Here is a 6,781-nt window from a genome sequence, read left to right on the forward strand (position 1 = left end):
CTTAACCTTTGTCCTTTCAGCTCCATTGTGTGTGAATGGGTGGCATCAATCTTTAGGCACGCTGATAAGGATAGACTCAACATCTCCAACACTTTGAAGAATTGGAGGAAAAACTTCTCAGGGAATGAAATTATTAACAGAGCCTGGACCCTGGTTCCAGGCTTTGTCATTTGGAATGTATGGAAAGAGCACAATAGTCGGATCTTCAAGAACAAAGCAAGCAAGCCCCAACACATAATTGACCAAATTTTAAGGTAGCTCAAAGACACAGTTAGTAGCTTGTTAAGGACACTTCCTAAGGACCCTCCTCTACCCCAATATGTGAGTATTATACTACATTTGGGTCTTTAGTCCATAAGCCCATAGGGCATTATCAAGGGAGTGAGCCAAATAAATTCAGACATAAACATTTGGAAGCCTCCTCCATATGGTTTCTTAAAAGTCAATATAAATGGAGCATCTAAGGGCAACCCAGGGTTAGCTAGTTTTGGAGGTGTTATAAGAGATGAACAGGGGAAAATAAAGAAGATCTTTCATGGCCAGTTGGGGAAGGCCACTAATAACATGGTGGAACTCATGGCCCTAGAGCAATGCTTGGAAATATTGGTGGATTCAGATTCACATAATGTCATCATTGAAGCAGATTTGGAATTGATTATTAGAGTGGCCAAGAAAATATGCAATGGTACATCACCGGATAAAGTGTTGAAACACTGGAGGCTCTCGCAAGTCTTTCACCGTATATACTCCCACCAGCAAAACTTAAAAACTGTAAGCTTTTTCCATGTGAAAATAAAAGCTAACATGGTAGCAGATCGTTTGGCGAACAAAGGAGTGATTAATAAGGAAAGGGACACCTGGCACGTCTGGGAGTTGCTACCCCCGGGTAAACTGTTAGACGACTGTCTCTGTTAGGCCGCCAAAGATATGGAGCAATGGGAAAGGTTGAGACCAATGCAGGAAGACCAGGAATGTAGTGGCATGAGGACTGAGCCTGGAAGGGTTGCAGGTGTGTCCATTCATTGATCACTGTATGGATCAATGGCAACATAGTGATCCAGCGAAAAGCAGAGAAACTAGGGTTTAAGCGTAAATACATCGAAAAGAAAAATATCAATGGCGTGGGGAGGAAGGAACGGGAAGTGTCCGATGGGTTGGATCGACGGTCATCGCTCAGCGGAAGAGCGGGTAAGTTAATTCACGAGGAAGTGGTTTCTCATACCACAAGTGGTATTTAGGAAGGGGTATAAAGTGGTAACCGGTATTGAGAGGAAGGCTTCCGATTCCACTCTTTAAATGACACGTAGCAGCGAAAAGGAAAGAGGATACCACTTTTCAGTCGAGTAATCCTTGAGCTACTTGTCCACCCAAAATCTGCATGGACCGTTGGATCCTCGAAGGGCAGATCAACGGTGGAGAGTCAGTTGTGCAAGTGGAGGGTCGGATGCAATTATACGATTCAATGTTAGCCATTGATCATTAAATGAGACGGACAGAGGATGTCAGGTCGATCGGTGATCGGGGTTCGGTGAGAGCAGTGGAAGGGCGTTGTACCGGGAATGCGGACCTGTCGTTTTTTATGGTCGCGAATGTGTTAATTTTGAAATCTGACCTTATGGGTTGCGGGCCGAGTTTTTGTGTATAACCTTTGTTAGCCATATCTCCCTGTAGCGGGGTTGGTTCCAAGTTTTAAAAGGTTTAAAGCCAATTCCACTTCAAATAGGTCATGTGGACCATTTTTTGGTAAACGCAAGGAAGTTTGGTTTACCTTGTAAAATATGTAATGTACTTGTTTCAGTTAATAGAAAGATCCATTCTTACTTGACCAAATATATATATATATATATATATATATATATATATATATATATATATATATATACTACGTAGGCATAGAAGTCATCTATCTCTAGGGTCTATGAACATCATAGGAAAAAAGAAATTTAGGAATTTAAATGATGTTAAGATATATTATTAACATTTACTTTTTTTTAAAGAAGAATGTATACCTTAATTGTATATATGAATAAAATATATATTTATTTTAGGGGTGGTAGGGGGGGAGAGGTACTCTATGGCCCTGAGGAGAATAAAGGGTTTAGGTACTCATGGGGTATTATTTATAAGAGAAATATTCAAACAGATATATATGATCTCCACCAGGGACCTTTGTTAGTCAAGAGTGTCTACGTGTTAGTTATTGGATATTCTCTCCTAATCATGCACTATATGGTCAAAGTCTCCATCTCAAAGAAGAAATCTATGGAAAACATCATGAAAAGAATTAGGAAAATTGTGAAAGATATCGGCCAAATGAGACCTGCTATAATTTGCTAATGGTAGATGAAGTATGTTAAAGCAATTCCCTAGTAGCATTATGTGTTGTAAATTTTGGGTTTTGTTCAGACACTTTTGTAAGGTATTCATCTACAAAACCCCTTGTTTTGTTCTTCATATATTTCTCCTTAGAAAAATGGTGTATTCCTATTGGAAAGGAGAAAACAATTGGAAAATTTTGATGGATTAGCTTTGTAATACCTAACACATTCATTGGGAACTAGGCATAGAATTGGTGCATCTAGAGGCACTCTCCAATCTAGTATGGTAGAAATGTTGTAATGTTATGTAAACAATTTGACTCACTCATAATAAAATAAAAATAAAGTTAACTCTATCTTAAAATAAAACAATTTAAAACTAGAATAATAAAAATAAAATCCTACATTGTTATTACTAGTTTTATTAATTTTGTTCGGTAGTTAGGGCAAACTTCAAGTTACCAATGGTTTTTGAATTCCAGGTTTATGAGAACCCATGATATTGACTCATGGTATTTATGTAGAATGTAGCCTAATTAAAGGGGGGAACTAAACCAGCTTAGATCTATTTTAACTCTGGATCTATCAAGCCCCCATAGAGATCAAATCTCTTTTCACCTTAAAAGAGGTTTGCATGTCAAGAGATTTGATCCCTCTCGATGATTGTTAGATACAGAGTTAAAGTAGATCTAAACTATTATAATACTACTACTTTTTCTAATATATATATATATATATATATAATTTCAAGTTTTTAATATTTTATTTTGAAAAATTAAACAAAAGATAATAAGATTTTTTTGTGCGAGTTACAAGTTCAAAGTGGGTAAGTGTAGCCTAAGTCCAATATCATATTTAAAATTTATTTTCACAAATCACTAACCATTAAAAAAATGTATATATAATAAAAATTTATTTAATTTTATCTTTTCAAACTTGAAATTGAAATATTATTTTTTGATAAAATAAAAGTTTCTTTTAATAGATAATTAGATAATAAAATATTAAAATTCATTCCTTATAGGTATGTCTATTTTGGAATATGCTTTTAGACTTTTAATTGAATTATTAACTGGATGGTAGGGATTTAATCTCCACAAAAAAATTTAGTATATTCCTAGTAGTAGTGAGAGATCAAAAGTTGAGAGTTATCTCAAAAATAGTTATTCTATTTTTGTATTTTTTATTGAATTGATTAATTAAAATAAAATTTACAAGTTTCATATGAAATGAGTTATGATTTTTTAGACATGAGTTATGAGTTATTGATTAGCCATGGTATTGGCCCAAGGTATTTTAACAAAACATATAACAAGTTTAAAAGAACCATTATAAAGTGGGATTGAATCTTCATAGTTAAGAATATTGTTACATTTTTCTTAAATATATATGATGCCGACATTTAATAGCCACTTAATATATATGGCTATGTTAATATATATTTTTTTTTTTTGGGTGGGGATAGCCTTTCTGTTGAATGGAAGAACCTACCCCACCAATGGATGCTTATCACCAATATTGTAGAAGGTTCTTGGCATTTGTTTTCTTAATTCCCCCAAAAATAGCTCATCTCAACCCCACCCATTAGGTTTCAAGAGACTTAGTAGGTCCTAACTTGTACTAATGTAGTTATTAAAATTTAATTATACTTATATATAATAATAATAATAATGAAAAATAAAAATAATAATTATCCTCTAATAAAACTAAATAAAATAAATTTGATTTCTTAAAACTCACCACTAAATTTTGTTACTATAATCCTAACATGATAAATTAAAGGAAAATTTGTAAAATAAATAAGTAACATATTCATATAAACATTTAAGATCTTAAAGTAAAACTATTGACAAAAACCATGGGTACAAATTTGAACTTGTAGTATGCTTTAAAACTGCTTCTGCTTTGCTCGTTTTCTTTGGACGTAAGGAAATAGGTTAATGACCCAAGACTTAGAGGCATATAGGAGGAGGGAAAGTCTACCTCCTTATGGTCCACTAGTAGGTAATTACAGGTGGCATGGTTTTCCCTACATCTGTAGTCGATGATAGTTGTCAAACTGCTAGTTTGACAACTTAATTATGATAAGTTTCCTTGTACAAAAATGAGAGAAAATAAATGAGAACAAATGGGATTCATTTCGCCGAGAGGTGCTCTACAACCCAATATAGGGTAGATTTCAAGCGTAAATATTTAACATTTAACATTTAAAATTTAACAAATTTAATCTAATTTCAATGTTGGCCCTATATAGGCTTAAATGTTTAATATTTAACATAACTAGAATGTGCACTAGATGTTGCAAAGGAAACGTCATAAGGTGGTAGTGTAAGAAAGAGTAGCATTAAATTGTTTCTCTTTCATGGTGATAGTGAAAGTGTCACCAGATATTGCCAAAAGGTGTAAGTAGAATTTTGGATCTTAGTTAAAGAGGGGGGTCTCAGGAATTGCATCATTGACATGACATGAGTATCCACAATATCAAGTTCTTTTTTCTTGCTTATTTAGTGTAGTTGTGAAAGAATGCACTGTAGAGATAGAAAATATATCTATCTTTAGAAATTATTGACCAAAAGACCTTAATTTGGTCTTTTGGTTAGACAACCATATGTATTTTCACTAGCAAGAGTTGTGTTTGAAGTATTTTCCTACTTGAATGATTGGAATGTATCCACACCCTATTTGTATATGCCAAATTTATTTGGGATTCAAGATTTCTTGCAATTAATATAGCTCTCTTAGGTTTCATTCAAATGCATTTACATTGTTCCCCCAATTCAAACTCTAGTAAACATTTGTATCATTCTCTTTTTGATAAGTGACTAACAATCCCATTAGAATTATCAAACATAGTTAAGACTAATTCTAGGTGTTTCAAAAAGATGCAGAAGGTTTAGATCTTGCATTGCAACCAAACCTTATACTTCTTTTATGTTCACTGAGAAATGAAACTGAATAATGTTGTTGTAGTGTGTGTTGTTTAAGTAGCATTTACAGAAAATAACATCAAATAGAACAAAAATAAGCACATATAAAGATTCAATATTTCAATTGTCAATGTGAAACTTCAAAACAAACATCATCCTTTCAATATAATGTGTACAGACAACATAAACAAAAAATATCATTCTCCAATGTAGTACAACTCATCCTCAAACGAAACTGAAAGAACACATAATAAATCTCAAGTTCTGAGCATTTAGTGCTAAGTTCTAATCACAATATGTGGAAAACATATCAAAAATCAGTTATATACTTAACTAATCTTTTTGTCAACATGATGACCATCTTTAGTCATTATACTAAATATAAGAGCATATGGTTTTCTACTGTAGTTGGCATTTCAGCCATCATAATGACACATAAGAGCATATGCCTGAATAAGCCTACCTCCCTCCAAGTCTTCCTCAGCTCTTTTAGCCTTATAGATTTATATGTGATTGACTACACACAAATATCTTATTAAGAAACAAAAAGCTTGTCCCAAAAAAGTGTGCTTCAGAAAATCCCACCCCATCCCATCCCTTTTCCTCAGCATTTAAAACACATATATTTTTATGTCATCTAAGACTGTATTTTGCTATGATTCCTCAGAGGTAACAACACATACATTAAAACACCTTTTACATTACACCTTATGGATAATCACTCTTATTCCTCTGTTATGCAACATATCTGTATTGGTTAAAAAAAATTCCACTATAAGAAGAATCACTTGACCCAGATGGTGTAGAAGAAAGAAATGTTTCCATCTAATCATCCATCAAAATCTGTTGGTAATAACATTCCACGTTCCAGAATACTTTGTCACCTATGAAATAATTGATCTGAATGAAAAATGGAATCCACCCATGTTATTCATCCACCCATAGTATTCATTCACTCACGAAATTTACCCATGGTATTGTAAGTGGAATTGACCATTGGTATTCATTCTCCCATGGTATTTATCCACTCACGAAATTTACCCATGGTATTGTAAGTGACATCCACCCATGGTATTTACCCACCCATGGAATTTACCTGTGGTATTGTGACAAAAACGTTATAGGTAACAAGTCGCATTTTGTAAAAGGACAATTTGTCCACCACAATGTAGCCTATACAATTATTATTTGTTTTAATAAAAGAAGTTTATTTGAAGTTTTTTTATTGTGTATTCTCCTCTTTTTTTCTGGCATTTTATCTTTTCAGATCTTGGGGGTCTCCCCCCCCCCCAAGATCCATTTCAATTTTTTTAGATCTTGGGGGCCTCCTCCCAAGATCCAGATCAATGGTATCAGAGCCAGGTTACGATTCCATGGGAATGAGGGTTTGATGCACATTTCATTTTCAAATTTTTGCAATAATATTCAACAAACTTCATGCACATACTACGTCCTCCATAGAGCACTTTCTTGGGCCAAGTGGGAAGAATTTTTATTTTTTCATTTTTTTGCAGGAATGTTTTTGGGTGGTGAGTT

The sequence above is a fragment of the Pinus tabuliformis genome, chromosome 8 (genome assembly GCF_031772625.1).
Source record: "Pinus tabuliformis cultivar Carrire ecotype Pingquan chromosome 8, CPIR1, whole genome shotgun sequence".
Classification (NCBI taxonomy): domain Eukaryota; kingdom Viridiplantae; phylum Streptophyta; class Pinopsida; order Pinales; family Pinaceae; genus Pinus; species Pinus tabuliformis.